Below are 15688 nucleotides of genomic sequence, written 5' to 3'. Positions count from 1 at the left end.
CTTCTTTTCGAGAATTCCGAAATAAATCCATTCGCGCATTCAGATAATCTTTTATCCGAGTAATCAGATAACCCTCTGTTCAAGTATTTCGGTTATCTTCTCGAGTTTTCTGATACTATTTGACTCGAGTATTCAGAAAACAATGTTCAGCTCGAGTATTCAAATAGTCTTCTTCTCACGTTCCAGTAATCTTCAACCAAAAAATTCTGGTTCTTTTCTATTCAAGTATTTTGATAACTCTCTACTCGAGTATTTCAATAATCTTCTACACAAAATCCGATTATTTTCTTCTCAAGTATTCAGATAATCTTCAACTCGAACATTCCAATATTCTTCAACTTGATTATTTCAATAATCTTTTGCTCGATTATTCCGAAAATCTTATTCCTCGAATATTCTGATGATTTTCTTCTGCTCAAGTATTCCGATAACCTTCTACTCGAGTATTCCAATATTCTTTTTCTCTGGTGTTTCGATGACTTACTACTCGATTAATCCAATACATTTATGCTCTTTTTTCCGATAATCTTAAAAACTAGTATTCCGAAAATCTTATACTTGATTATTCCAATAGTCTTCTCAAGTATTCCGATAATATTCTTTACAACTATTTTGAAAATAATATTCGACTCATATCTACATAATCATTTCAATAACCTTTTACTCGAGTATTCCAAGAACTTTCTACTCGATGATAACATTAATCTTCTGCTCTGTCTTTCGAAACAATTCTACTCAAGTATTCCGATAACCTTCTACTCGGGTATTTCATGAATGTTCTACTCGAGTAATCAGAAAAAAATATCTGCTCGAGTATTCCGATTACTTTCTACTCGAGTATTCCGATGATATTCTACTCGAGTATTCCGATAATGTTCTACTCGAGTAATCCGATGATATTCTGCTCCAGTATTCCGATAATGTTTTACTCGTGTATTCCGATAATCTTCTGCTCGAGAATTCCGATGGTATTCTGCTCGAGTATTCCGATAATGTTCTACTCGAGTATTCCGATGGTATTCTGCTCGAGTATTCCGATAATGTTCTACTCGAGTATTTCGATAATGTTCTACTCCAGTATTACGATATTGTTCTGCTCGTGTATTCCGATAATGTTCTACTCGAGTATTACGATAATGTTCTGCTCGTGTATTCCGATAATGTTCTACTCGAGTATTACGATAATGTTCTACTCGAGAATTCCGATAATGTTCTACTCGTGTATTCCGATAATGTTCTGCTCGAGAATTCCGATAATGTTCTGCTTGAGTATTCCGATAATGATCTATTCGAGAATTCCGATAATGTTCTGCTCGATTATTCCGATGGTATTCTGCTCGAGTATTCCGATAATGTTCTGCTCGAGAATTCCGATAATGTTCTGCTTGAGTATTCCGATAATGTTCTACTCGAGAATTCCGATAATGTTCTACTCGAGTATTCCGATAATGATCTACTCGAGTATTCCGATAATGTTCTGCTCGAGAATTCCGATAATGTTCTGCTCGAGTATTCCGATGGTATTCTGCTCGAGTATTCCGATAATGTTCTGCTCGAGTATTCCGATAATGTTCTGCTCGAGTATTCCGATAATGTTCTGCTCGAGTATTCCGATAATGTTCTGCTCGAGTATTCCGATAATGTTCTGCTCGAGTATTCCGATAATGTTCTGCTCGAGTATTCCTATAATGTTCTGCTCGAGTATGCCTATAATGTTCTGCTCGAGTATTCCGATAATGTTCTACTCGAGTATTCCGATAATGTTCTACTCGAGTATTCCGATTATGTTCTACTCGAGTATTCCGATAATGTTCTACTCGAGTATTACGATTATGTTCTACTCGAGTATTCCGATAATGTTCTACTCGAGTATTACGATTATGTTCTGCTCGAGTATTCCGAAAATGATCTACTCGAGAATTCTAAAAATGCTATGCTGTAGTATTTCGATAATTTTTTGCTGGAGAAGAGTGATAATTTTATACTCGAGTATTCAGATAATCTTTCAATCGGGATCTCAAATAATCAAATGCTTTTAATAGTATTGTCTTGAAAGATGTTTGACCTGCGGACCAATTGAAACTCCAAAAATGGAGGAGAACATAAAACGAGAAAATTTCCTTAGTGTTGACCAAGGAGAATCAATGTAGACATATTTAGTTCAGGTAATAAAGTTCACCTGGTGCTAGTTCATGAAGGTTTTGAGACCTAATTCTAATTATATCTTAAAATAATTTTAATAGACTGCAAGCAAATTCATATGAGTCAATATCGAATTGTATGTAACGTTGTCAGGATGTTTTAAATATGAAAATATATTAATTTAAAAAAAAAATGTATTTTTATAAAGATAATTGAGGACAGAAAAGGTATCAATATATCTAACACGAAATACAAGGCTCCAGTCCTCGATCTTGTCATATTATTTGACCTTAACATGATGCAGTATCAAATTTGTTTTTATATCGCCTGAATAAGATATTGCCCCAGTTTTATCAAATCATCCAAGATCAACAAAGATACAAGTTCATTTTTCGGACGTAAAATCGTGCAGATGATAGTGATTAATATAATGTTGTAATAACTTGTTTCACAATCATTAGAAAATAAATACGTTTAAATTAAAATGTGGTTTGCGGCAGTTGTTTATGAAAGTGTACGATCCCAATTTAATATGTAACGCTTCTTTTACTTTGTCATAAAACAACACGTACAAAGTCAGTATTATTTACACAGTGACGTAGAACAACGCGCAACGACATTATCATGTCTTATTATCACTCACATTAGTGCTTTCATGGATAATAAAACTGTTTATTTAAAATCTATTGTTTAAGTGCTTGCTCGTTTTGTTTCCTTTATCGAAGGACAAAATTCACAATAATTCTCATTTTAACCTTTGAATTTTTTTTCACATAAGACGTACCTGATTGCTCTGTTAGAATAAACAATCGATAACCAATGCAATATGCGCATTAATGCAGTGTATAAACTAATGATAATGAGTACTTTTCTACTTACCAACACACCTAAAACGTATAGGCTCAAGAATAGCATCGCAGAATTCATCAACTTCTCGTGAGCAATCTTCAGTTGGCTCACATTCACTAGGTCTTATCTCCACCCAAAGAATGGCAAGTCCAAACCACAGACGAATGTGACTTAACATCTTCAGGGACACTTCAAGGAAAAAATAAAATAGTTTAGACATAGAAGTGTGTATTCATGCATACAGTTACCATTGTTTGTAAAAGGAAGTCGAGTGGTTAAGGCGTCCCCTTCTTAAAAAAAGTCTGGGGTTGGGACCTACGTTATATTGAACTATAAAAAAAGGACATTAAAATTATTTGAGCTAAGTCTGAGTTTAGACTAAAGTGGGAAAACTGCAAATCTCCATTTAATTAAAATTTTCTTTGGAGTTGAGTTTTGATGATTAATAATGTCTGTCATATGTTTCCGGTTATGATAGAAAAATCAGACCCGAGGGCACCTGCGTTGCCAGGTAAAGAAGGCACCTGCGTTGCCAGGTAAAGAAGGCACCTGCGTTGCCAGGTAAAGAAAGCACCTGCGTTGCCAGGTAAAGAAGGCACCTGCGTTGCCAGGTAAAGAAAGCACCTGCGTTGCCAGGTAAAGAAGGCACCTGCGTTGCCAGGTAAAGAAGGCACCTGCGTTGCCAGGTAAAGAAGGCACCTGCGTTGCCAGGTAAAGAAGCTTGTCGAGTTACCGGCTACGTAGCGCGCAAGATGGTCTGACATTTCTATCCAGACCAGACACACAGGATTGATATTTTCTAGCATACCTTAAGTTACCTTTTTGTGTGGAAACAAATGATAAAGAAAACGCATTTTTGAACATTTTTACTAAAACGCGAGTGGGATGATGTTTACTGACGTTATGACGCGCAGTAAACTTGAAACTTGTTTATTTGCTTAAACACCTATTTCTACATATAAACACATATTCAATGGCGTTGTACAATAATGAATTAGAAGATAATAAAAGCAATACTGGAATACAGACACAAGCATTAAATAACTAGTAATCAATGAAACAATCATGAATATTAGCACACAGTTTATTACATACATAGTTCAATGCATAGTATATAAATGATGGTATTTTTGAACAACATTTATATACATAATGGGTGTTCGCAAGGAGTTTTCAAATGTTTCTTGAATGTTTCTTGAAGGTGTTTACTGACTCAACTCAACTCAACTCAACTTATCTTTATTTCCACCACACGTGATGATATTCATATTATATACAAATAGTAATTAATAATGACAATACTGTACAAAATAAGCAGATTAGCGTTTCAGTTTAGCAATAACTACAATTTTATAGTACAAAAGGCATTATATTTCTTACGTGTTTTAAAACACAGCTTCATGTCTTAGATATTCAGGCACTTATATATAAACATATACGATCGCCTCAAGAACTGTTTGCGAGTCAGCTGGTAGTCTGGAACTATGAGCCAAGAAGTGCGAGGACAAATGTGTCTCCGTCCATTAATGCTAGTTCTTGGGCAAGGCTGACGTCAAGATCTGTAACGTCAGCGATGAAACACCACCTATCCCGTTCATGTACACTGCATTCAAATACGCTGTGTATTTCTACGTTATTAACGTCTTTACCACAATTGTAGCATCGTTGAAGACAGTTCGTTGGTATTTTGCACCAGAGCTTAGCAATTAACATTTGGATGTGTTTGAAATAGTTCGTGTCAAAACTATAATACACTGTTGCTTTGGAAACATTTGGGTGTAACACTTTGAAAAGTCTTAAATCTTCGTGCGACATAGTCCTATCTGCCCACAGCAAGGTTTTTTTTAGAACGCACGAGACAGTTCGCAGTAGTTTTCTATTGGTGTCTTGATGGTATTTGTTCAGGGTTTATTAAAGCATGGTTAATCAAGTTATGAAGTACAAAGGCACATCTACCCCTTGCAGATTAAATTTGGATTCGTCTGTGAAAACGATCCTGTTCCATTGCCGTCTTATCCAGCCAAGACGTTGGCGAGCCCAATTTAGACGTATTATACGGTGACGCGCACTCAGCGGAATGCCAACGTAAGGGCGACGAGCGCGAAGTCGTGCGGCCTTCAAACGATTACGTGCAGTGAAAACTGAAATTCTTGTTCCTGTGACAATTCTCAATTGATTTGCGATCTTCCGGGCAACCATGAAACGATGACGTCGAGATGACGTCACTATGTACCGATCTTCGCGTGGCGTCGAGGTCTGCCTGACCGCGGCCTGTCCTTAACACTGTCCGTTTGAATGAATCGTTCTTGCAGACGAAAAATAGTCCGTTCGTGAACATTAAAACGACGTGCGACGTCAGCTACGCGTATACCGGCTCGGCTTCCAGCAATCCTAAAGCGATATTTCTGTTATCTAATGATATGCCTGGGCGACGTCCCATGATTGTTATCGATATTTTGTGTCCAGATTATTTCAATGTGACCACTATACTATTCATTTGATAAAATTGCCGACAAAATGACCATGCCGATTAACGTGTGCACGTGCACCAAGTGAATTTCGAAAAAAATAGCCAAACTATTGTATGCAGTGGCAAATCAGTGATTAACCGATGTATTGATAATAAATAGGTCAACCACCTGTTGTTTAGACGTAATTACTTAAACAATTTTCAAAATTGTTGACTTAGTTCAAAAATGAAAATACTGACTAAACTTTTTCTTCTGAGTACTAAACTTTTTTCTTCTGAGCATATTTATTCACAGCATACGTCAAGAAGTTCCTTCAATAGAGCGCCTTTTCAAGGGTTATTTTGTTTTGAATTGAAGCTTTATTTTTGTAAAGTTAATGTTTATGGAAATCATCTATTGCAATATCATAAGTATGCTTACATAAAGTGTATAATAAAAAAGTATTGCGTCGCAACGCGTGACTATTCTACCATGGGTGTTTGCTGATAAAGTTTCCCAACAGGGCTGAAATCATGGGAAATGCCTATCCGGTGTGTAGAATGGAATTTCCTGAATTGTGTAACAATTCAACATTGAACAATGCATTTGTTTTTGAAGAACGAATAGAGTAAAGATTAATTATTGTAATTTAATAAAAGTTCTATTTTATTTCTGAGTCTAGTCCTGAACTTGAGACTGTTCGTATCCTCCCAGGTTTCTACCAAGCAAGTAGGAGTGCGCGGGATTCATTCTTATTTTACAGCGCATTTTTGTTTTTATTTCCTGAGACTGTGTTTTGCTGTAGTAGAGCCTTCGTTGTAAAAAAGATTGCCTTGAACACTTAAATGTTCACATGATGCTTGTAAATGAACATTTTAAGACCTAATTCTAATAAATGTTAAACATTTATAAAAAGGCATTTTGTACGTCATACTGACGAAAAACAATGTTGAAATTTTCGCATCAGCAACACGAGTGGGAAATATAAGCGTCAATATGGTGGGCCGTCTGCCTGTCCGTCCGTTAAATACCACAATTAAGTGACTCGAACTTCATCTACACTCACGTATATATATTTAACCATAACTTATTTCCTGTAACCAATGAAGTAGTTGTTAACCAGTTTTTTAGGGTCCCGCATTAGTTTTTAACATCTGTGGTCTAAACCCGAACTATTTTGTATGTGTTTTCTAAATTTGAAAATATATCAAATAACTATGTCGTAGCACTTTATAAAAGTGTAGTCGTTTATGAGACAGTCGTGTGAAAATGGGTTTTTTATCTCACGATACATAGACTGCTTGAACCAAGGGAAGGGTGTTGTGGGAATCCTCAGTATCTACACGCAAGTCGGAAGCTCCAGAGTTAAGTACATTCGTTTTGGAATATGATCTCAAGGGGCGCCCCCCCCCCCCCCGCCCTTATATTGCTCAAGTTTATTTTTATTCCAATATAGGAGAAAAAGAGTAAAGAAATACGCCCAAAATGCACTATTTGGGACTAGAAAATTGTTAAAATTTTCTTTGTGGATAACACCCCCCCCCCCCCCCTGTCAACTATTTGAACCAAACTTCGGAGGGAGGGGCGCAAGTCAAAAGATTACGACCCCTTTTTATTAAGCCATCCAATCCTGGAGACGCCCCTGCTGTCAGTGCGGCAGTATGTACTGCCTATAATGAGTATTCAAAAAATGAACATGGGCAGGTCACGTGATGTATGATTATATTAAAGTGCCAATGATAGTATATGAGAACTTAACAAGGGCATGTTAGCAGGCTTAAATTTCATTACAGTTAAAATATCAAATTGATATTTTCACTGTTTGTAACAGTTTCATAGCTATTTTGTTTCACTGGAAAGCATATAATTAAATGTTTACACACCTTCCTGCGTAACCGTTCTAAGCGCTATGTCGGTTTTTGAAAAAATAACGCTGGTATAATAAATTGAGACGTTTCCTTGGCCGCTGGGAACTATCAATTCGGTAGACGAGCAAACGTTTCACGTATCTATATATTAATAGCTCTCATAGATTTACCGTTTTGACACCTTTTTCTTTCTATTTTTTTTTGTATTGGAATTAGCCAGTTTTGGCGAAAGTATCTGAAAACCAGTGATATAACTGCTTATAAAAGATCAGATCGGATTTTTCCTACTTATGTTCGAAAAATAATGTTTTATTTTGGCTAAAAGCGTTACTAACGCTTTAATAAAAATGCATTAAACATCAATTTCTAAACATAAATATGAAAACATGCTATCTTATTTTAATTCAATATTACATTTTACTAATCTAATTTTAATGATGAAAAAAACACATTTGATTTGTACAAGTAAAAACCATAAGCTTTTACGAATTGGGTTTTCAAATTATAGCTACGTGGCTACAAAATCCTCATATAAAAAACGCCATATTATCACTAACAATTTTATTTGTACACAAATCAAACACTTGTTCGACAAACATAATCATGCATTAATGTGACACTCAATAAAATCAGTAAATACACAAAACAAACATTCAAAAAAAAATACTGATAAACCTTTCACTTCTTACTAAAAATGCTTTTTTGGAAAATATAAATTACTGATAACAAGATTGTAACCGTGTATGTAATAGTTAAAAACACAAAACGATTGAATGGGTGTCGAGTCCTCAAATATTCACAGTGATCAACGATCGTCTTATAACGTAGAAATACCGTGTTTTTGCACATTCTTTCAAATTGATCACGGTATCCTTTATAAGAACCGTTGTTTTCGATATTAATTCAACCGTTTTGGTAAATTAAATCAATGGTATTTATTGCGGTACATCTTATTTGGAAAAAAGGGTGTTTCTTATATGCGACTGGACTTTGTACCTAAACCACAACAATAAACATAGAAACAATAAAGTCAACCCGGGGTCCGAATGACAAAATGTTCCTTTTAGCTTTTAGAAAACCCCAAAAGTCTACGTGATATTTTTTCTGGATTATTTATACAGTATCTTTATCATCATTCTGTTTGAATCAGACTTATTTCTCCGTCAAAATATAATCAAATCTACCTTCTTCTGTCCCTGGAAACGTTTCATTAATGAGCGTCTTCGAATTTGCTCGTAAATTAAAATTATCTTAGCATCACAGTTCATTATTTCGCAGCATTGAAAATGAACACCAAGTTGAGGAAATAAAAGAACCGATTTATTGCAAATTATGACGTTTATATAGATTTAAAAATACATAAAGTTGTGACTAAACATCTTTATTGAAAACAGTCCCTGTGTCGTGCTGTCTATACACATAGAGGATAATTGTTTGTTTCAGTATAAGAGCGTAATATATTTCACCAAGTGAGCACCAAAATTTATATTTGGCGTAACAACGAGTTGAATAGTCACTATTGGTGTTCACAGTGTTAAACACATTGCTTTCTTACACTGAATCAAACAATTTTTGTTTTATTAAATGCCAATTAATGGAATTAAAAGACATTTAGTAACACTTTTAAGAAAAATTGCCAGTTTGTTTGCGTACGTAACGTCATTTCGGAAATGACGTCGTTGGAATTGTGTCCCAGCCCTGAACGCGCTGATGTTTCACTTGAATCGGGGCAATCGTGGTGAAATTTAAGTTTGATTTAAAATCTGTCCCGATGCCCACGATGTCCCCGATTCAACCACGTTCCGTTACGCTTCCCCACGATCACCCCGATTCGACTCCACGCTCTGTTACGTTCGCCACGATGCTCTGGAATCGGGGACATCGTGGTAATCGTGGCCTAATGTAAACCTAGCATTAACCATTGGAAAGCATATAGTGAAATATTTCACTCACCTTCTTGCGTAATCGTTCGGAGCGCTATGTCAGTTACGGAAATCACGAGGGTGAAGGCGTTTCAATATATTTCGGATTGAAGTTTTTCTTACGATTTGAATAAAACCTCTCGTGTCCACGATTGTTCTTGTCAAAAGTATCTGTCTCTGCGCAGTATCTATTACAGTTTGCCTTATATATGATTCATTTGTATTAAAGCTGCATTCTCACCAATTGACAGCTTTGACATTTATTTATTTTTTTTTGTCTCAGAATCAGCTGATTTCGGCTTCAGTGTATTCCTTTCAGTCATATAAGATAACTTACAACATATCTCAATTGTTTGCAATTTGGTCGAAAAATCCAATTCTCTTATAACGATTGTTACGCTTTTAGCCATAAAACATCAATTTTCGACCATTAATATGAAAACAGCGATCTGATCTTTATTCAGCTTTCCTATATCACTGGTTCTTAGACATTTACACATACATTGCCTGAATCCAAGATAAAAAAAATATATAAAATAAAACAAAGTTGCCGTGAGCGTGCATCTTTAATGCACAATAATGAGTACGCTCATTATCAGACAAGAAACATGATATATGCATATACTGTAAGATTTATTTCAATTGTCAATAAGTAATTGACTTAGTTAAATTAGTTAATGGTCAACAAACGGCCACAGCAGATACACTTCTTGATAATTAGATTCATTAAGTAAACAAGGAGTGGAGTGTGACTCAAAGTTCCTTTTAATGAGGATTGTATGTAATACAATACATTTATGGATATTATAATTGAACTTACCTTAGTATTATTATTTATATACATGTTTAGGAAATAGGAATTTGACAATGTTTTATCTTACGAGATGACTAACCGACGGGAACATGCTAAAGTAAATGAAGGAAACCAATGCTAGAAAATCGCCTAAACATCACATTTCCTGCTTCAAAACATGGCGCACATGTTGAAATGTACGAGTATGCCTATTGCGCTTTTTCAACTGGTAATTTGTGACCATTTGCTATTAACTGAAAAACAGCATTTATTAAGGTTAATATTATGTTATCTGTACACAAATCATACTCACATTTTTGTTTTTATAGATCACTTCAGTCAAATGGGTTAAACATATTGCATTCCCGTCAATAAATGTATTACATGGGGTCATCAGGCATCATAATTTAATATACATAATACATTTTTACACTTTTTTATTTATTGTCTAGGAAAGTGCAATTCTTTGCGTGAATATCTGCAAACCAATGATATAAGATTGCTGACAAAAAATCAGATCTATATTTCCATATTTCCATTCCAAAATTAATGATTTATGGCTCAAACCGTTACTAAAGGTTGAAGAAAAATGCATAAAACATCAATGCTTGAACCTTAATATAAAAATCTGCGAACTATTTTTGTCACCTGTCTTATATAACTGGTTTCCCTGATTTTTTTCAAAAATTGACTTGTTCCAAGACAAAACTGAAAAAAATTGTCAAAATGCTCAATCTGTCAGAGTGCAGCTTTAAAATATAAAACGAATGAAGAATTTGAGGTGTTCCAAATGTGTTGGAATTTTAGCTTTGTTTTAATATTGCAATTTTATAATTATTGAGCACTAAGGCCAGACAAAACTTTCAAAAAATGCAACTGTTACAATACTGTATTTAATTTCTTTTATTACAAATCAGTGTGTAATATTAATCTCTAGGTTGAAAATACTTTTTGTGTGGCCTGAAATGGCGACATATAGGGATTCTTTTGTCGGCGGCGTCCCATTTTCACTTGTCCGGCGCATATCTCGTAAACTATTAGTGGTATCAACTTGAAATTCCATATGTAGATAGAGATCATTAAGGGCATGTGCAGAAGACAAGAATTGTTACTCTTGTTTCCATATCTTCAGAGTTATTGCTCTTTGTTAATTTTCATGCTGAAAGTTTTGTCCGGGATATATCTTGTAGAATGTAAGAGTTACCAACTTGAACAAAGATCTCATGGAGGGCAAGTGCAGTGGACAATAACAGTTACTAGCTTTCTTAGTTTTAGAGTAATTGGCCTTTGATAATTGTCTTGTTTAAAGTTTTGTCAGGGGCATATCTTAAAGAATATAAGAGGTATCAACTTGAAACTTCATAGCTAGATAGATCTTGAGGGCAAGTGCTGTGCACAAGAACCGTAGCTCTTGCATCTTATGTTTAGAGTTGTTGCCCTTTGTTAATTTTCAAACTTAATATTTTGTCATGGCCATATATCGTAGACTATAAGAGGTATCAACCTAAAACTTAATAGGTAGATGGATCTCATTGAAGCCAAGTGCAGTGTACAAGAAACGTAACTGTTGCTTCCATATTTTTAGAGTTATAGCCCTATGTTATTTTTTTCGTTGTTTTTTGTCCAACTTATTTTTTTTTACCTTCAGTTTAAATGCCACTTATAATTGAAATTTAAATGGTAACATCATTGTCTATAAATGAATAAAATGCAAATCAAAACAGCTATAGTGTCGACAGTAAATAATTTGTCGGGCGTCACATCTGACTCGATGAGTTCTAGTTTCATACTTGTTGTTGCCGACCATGGTTGGTTATAATATTATTTCATACAATTGCATTTTTTCAGGAGAAAATTTGTTTGTGTATTTTCAGAGTTACAAAGATCAGACTGACAAGGGAGATGGTGGCAGATGGAATTGTAATTTGCTAGTGTGATATGGTATAGTTTAGGATGCTATGATATGGAAGTTAATATTTACAGAGTGTTTATTATGTTCTACTCATAATTTTGCATTGACAAAAGTACTGCCAACATAGTTGAATAGAAGTAAATGAAAAATAGTTCTAATCTTCTGGTATTTGCATAATATGTCTCTTTACATGAGGCTTGGTGCAATTTTTTCTAAGTTCAAATGTAAAGAAAGCTATGAGTGGCTATATGTAATTGTTTTGGTTATGTATGCTGAGGGAAAATGGACATTTAAAAATCTCAGAACAAATCACTTTAAACATATGTACTGTTTTTTGTTGTTGTTTTCATCAACTTTATCAGTCCTTTTCATATTCATGTTTGTTCTTTTTGACAGCCCAAATTACGAATACTGCTAGAGGACGTAACTGATAGCAGTTTCCTATATCAATACATCTGCAGAGAAGCTGACTTTACGCAGTATGTAATTCTATTTCAATTATCTTTTTTCCTATCTTTCAGTATAAGATCAGTAAAAAAGTTTTAAGGGCCCTATAAATTGCACCCACTTTCAAGTATGCCATCAAACAGGGCCCTAATCACTCCTCGCTAGTTGTCTCTGAAGATAACTACAAAACACTCAGATCATGCTTTATGCAAGAGCTGTTTTGTTCATTTATGCCAGAAACCAAACAGAATTATTATACCCCCACAAACGAAGTTTTAGGGGGTATATAGGAGTGAGCTTGTCGGTCTGTCGGTCTGTCGGTCTGTCGGTCGGTCGGTCGGTTTTCATGGTTTCCGGACGATAACTCATGAAAGGCTAGACAGATTTGAAAATTTTTTGGTACACAGGTGTATCATCAGAAGATACAGGTCAAGTTCGATATTGGGGTTGGTGGGGCCAAGGTTAAGGTCACTGATACTAAAAATAGAAAAACGGTTTCCGGACGATAAATCATGAAAGGCTTGACAGATTTGAACAATTGTTGGTACACAGGTGTAACATCAGAAGATACAGGTCAAGTTCGTAATTGGGGCTGGTGGGGCCAAGGTTAAGGTCACTGATACTAAAAATAGAAAAACGGTTTCCGGACGATAAATCATGAAAGGCTTGACAGATTTAAACAATTGTTGGTACACAGGTGTAACATCAGAAGATACAGGTCAAGTTCGATATTGGGGCTGGTGGGGCCAAGGTCAAGGTCACTGTTACTAAAAATATAAAAAAGGTTTCCGGACGATAACTCAAGAAAGGCTAGTTTTTCTTGTCAGCAGTGACCTTGACTTCTAAATTACTCAACAGATTTAAAAAAACAAAAACAATACATGCATGATCAAAGAAGATGCAGTGTCCTGTAACCTTGGAGTTATGGCCTCTTTTCAAAAGAATGGTTTGCCATTCATGTGTCCAGGCGGCATTTGGGGGTATTCGTCACTCCTGTGACAGCTCTAGTTTCTATTATCCTCCTAGAATATAAACTATTGTATATGCTATATAAGCACATATATATCCTAACGTATTACCTACAATCAAATTAGTTTTAACATATTTAATTTACAATGCTAGTGAGACAAGTTATTACAACATTATATTAATCACTTTTGATGGCACAATTTTACGCGAAACTGTGGACTTGCATTATAGGAGAAACGGGAGTACCCAAAGGAAACCCACTTGTCCGGCATGGTCACCACAAACCACACTCTCATGCGCCCAGGCTGGGCATGGAACCCAGGTCGCCTTGGTGAGAAGTGAGCGCACTAAACACTGTGCTAACCGGACTACCATCAAATTAGATATTAATTTAGAAACATAGAAAGTAAGCAGGTTAGAAACTAGCGATGTACGTTTCTGTGTTGTTTTTTCACATTACAGGCAATATGAATAACTTTAACAACTATCCTTTTATAATATGTTCATATATCCAAGAATATTTAGGTTACCAATCAAACAATTTGTATTTCTTATATTCCCACTCTTGATCAGTGGATGTGTACAATTTTGGTCAGATTCTCCGTACCAGTCAGGTTGCGAGAAAAACAAAATATACTAAAAACAGCCGGGGATATAGCCGTCCTTTGGACTGCCTTGTAAATCCTTTAAGTGTTATTTTGGACTCTTAGTGTAATTTTTGGATCAAAAGTTTTTTAACAAAATTTAATTTAACAAATGATGCAACAGAAATATCCATTGCAAATATATAATTGTTTTCACTCCATCTTCAAGGAACACAGCAGTAGAGCCGGACAAACTATGTGGAGACACATCAGTCTACTTTCTGGGGGCCCTCACACCTACAGGGCCAGGTCACACGAACAACTTGACACAACGCCAAAATGGGAGAACGTTAGATGATAGGTAATGGTTCGTGGTGGATCCGTGGTCTAGTGGTAACACATTTGACTATCAATCTATGGTTTGCATGTTTGATTCCCCGTCGCATCACTAAAACTACTAATAGTCTTCCTGGAGGGATGTAAAATGGGGGTCAAGGTTGTGGTGACCCTGAGCTGAAAATCCATTTCGGATCAATAACTAAAGAATGCTGGATCCCTAGATACTTAAACTTGGTAGACGGTTTGGTCATCAGACCAGCCGATTTTTAGATCATTTGTTCAAAGGTTAAAGTCAACGAATCATTAACATAGGTGTAGGGAACTCATGATTGGTAGACCACTACAAGTGGATGACCCCTATTGATAATGGATACCAGGATTTATATATTACATTTTCCCCTCAATAAAAGTAATTAAATGCTTGTTATTTTGTTTCTTTATTTTATTTCTAAACTTTCCTAGCAAATTTGAATCCTGGCAGAAGATTTTCAACAATTTGAGAGTATTCACATAGTGTCCAACAATGCCATGAGTTAACATCCACTTATCTTTGTGTTCATACTTACTAAAACTGTTTGCAATCATTTTTTTAACTGCATGGGAAGGTGTATATTAAAAACGTTATTAGGTATCCCGTCCATATAGGCCCAAATACTGTACGGCTATCTGTTTGGGGGCATTTTAAGGGCATTTGTCACATACTTGTGACATTTCTAATTTACTTCAAAGATTTATTTGTGTATAGCCATTAACATGTACTAGTATATCATCTATGGTGTTGGCATCTATGGTGTTGGCAGGAATTAATTGTGATTGCGTGTGAGCTTTTAATTTCAACTTCCATACATCTAAATATTAATGCACAACACAGGACAAAGTTGCCGCAGTGGTATCAGAAGAAGTCCAGTCTCCACTTACTGGCGTCCAGGGGATAGAAGATGGCCCCACCCCTGCAGTGGACAAAGTGGAACAACCTGCTGTTGTAGAGAGGTATATGAAGCCACTTGGTGACATTCTTGAAAGTTTGCACCCGTCTTTGCCATTATTATGAAAAATGGTTCAAGATATTCAAATGAAACTTGGTACATGTTGTATGTTAAAATGCGATGAGGTCATGATCTTGTGCACGGTAAAATAACTCTGGACAATACTTTTTTTAAAAGCCGCACCCACAATGGAGTTCATTGTACTGTTATTGGTCTATGAACAATTTGTTTAACAGTTTAGTTCCCTCAGCATTCAAACCATTATATTTAAAGGGCGTGAAAGTAGTCTAAAAATAATGTTTAAAACTTAAAAAAAAACCCTATAATTCACATTCACCTGTGATGTTTATTGTGTTTTTATCACACATGAACACCAAGTTTGTATTTGTAATTAATCAACTACCATTTTTTAGAACTTAAACTTTAG

This window comes from Mya arenaria, chromosome 13 (genome assembly GCF_026914265.1).
Source record: "Mya arenaria isolate MELC-2E11 chromosome 13, ASM2691426v1".
Lineage (NCBI taxonomy): Eukaryota > Metazoa > Mollusca > Bivalvia > Myida > Myidae > Mya > Mya arenaria.
This window is presented reverse-complemented; position numbering follows the sequence as displayed.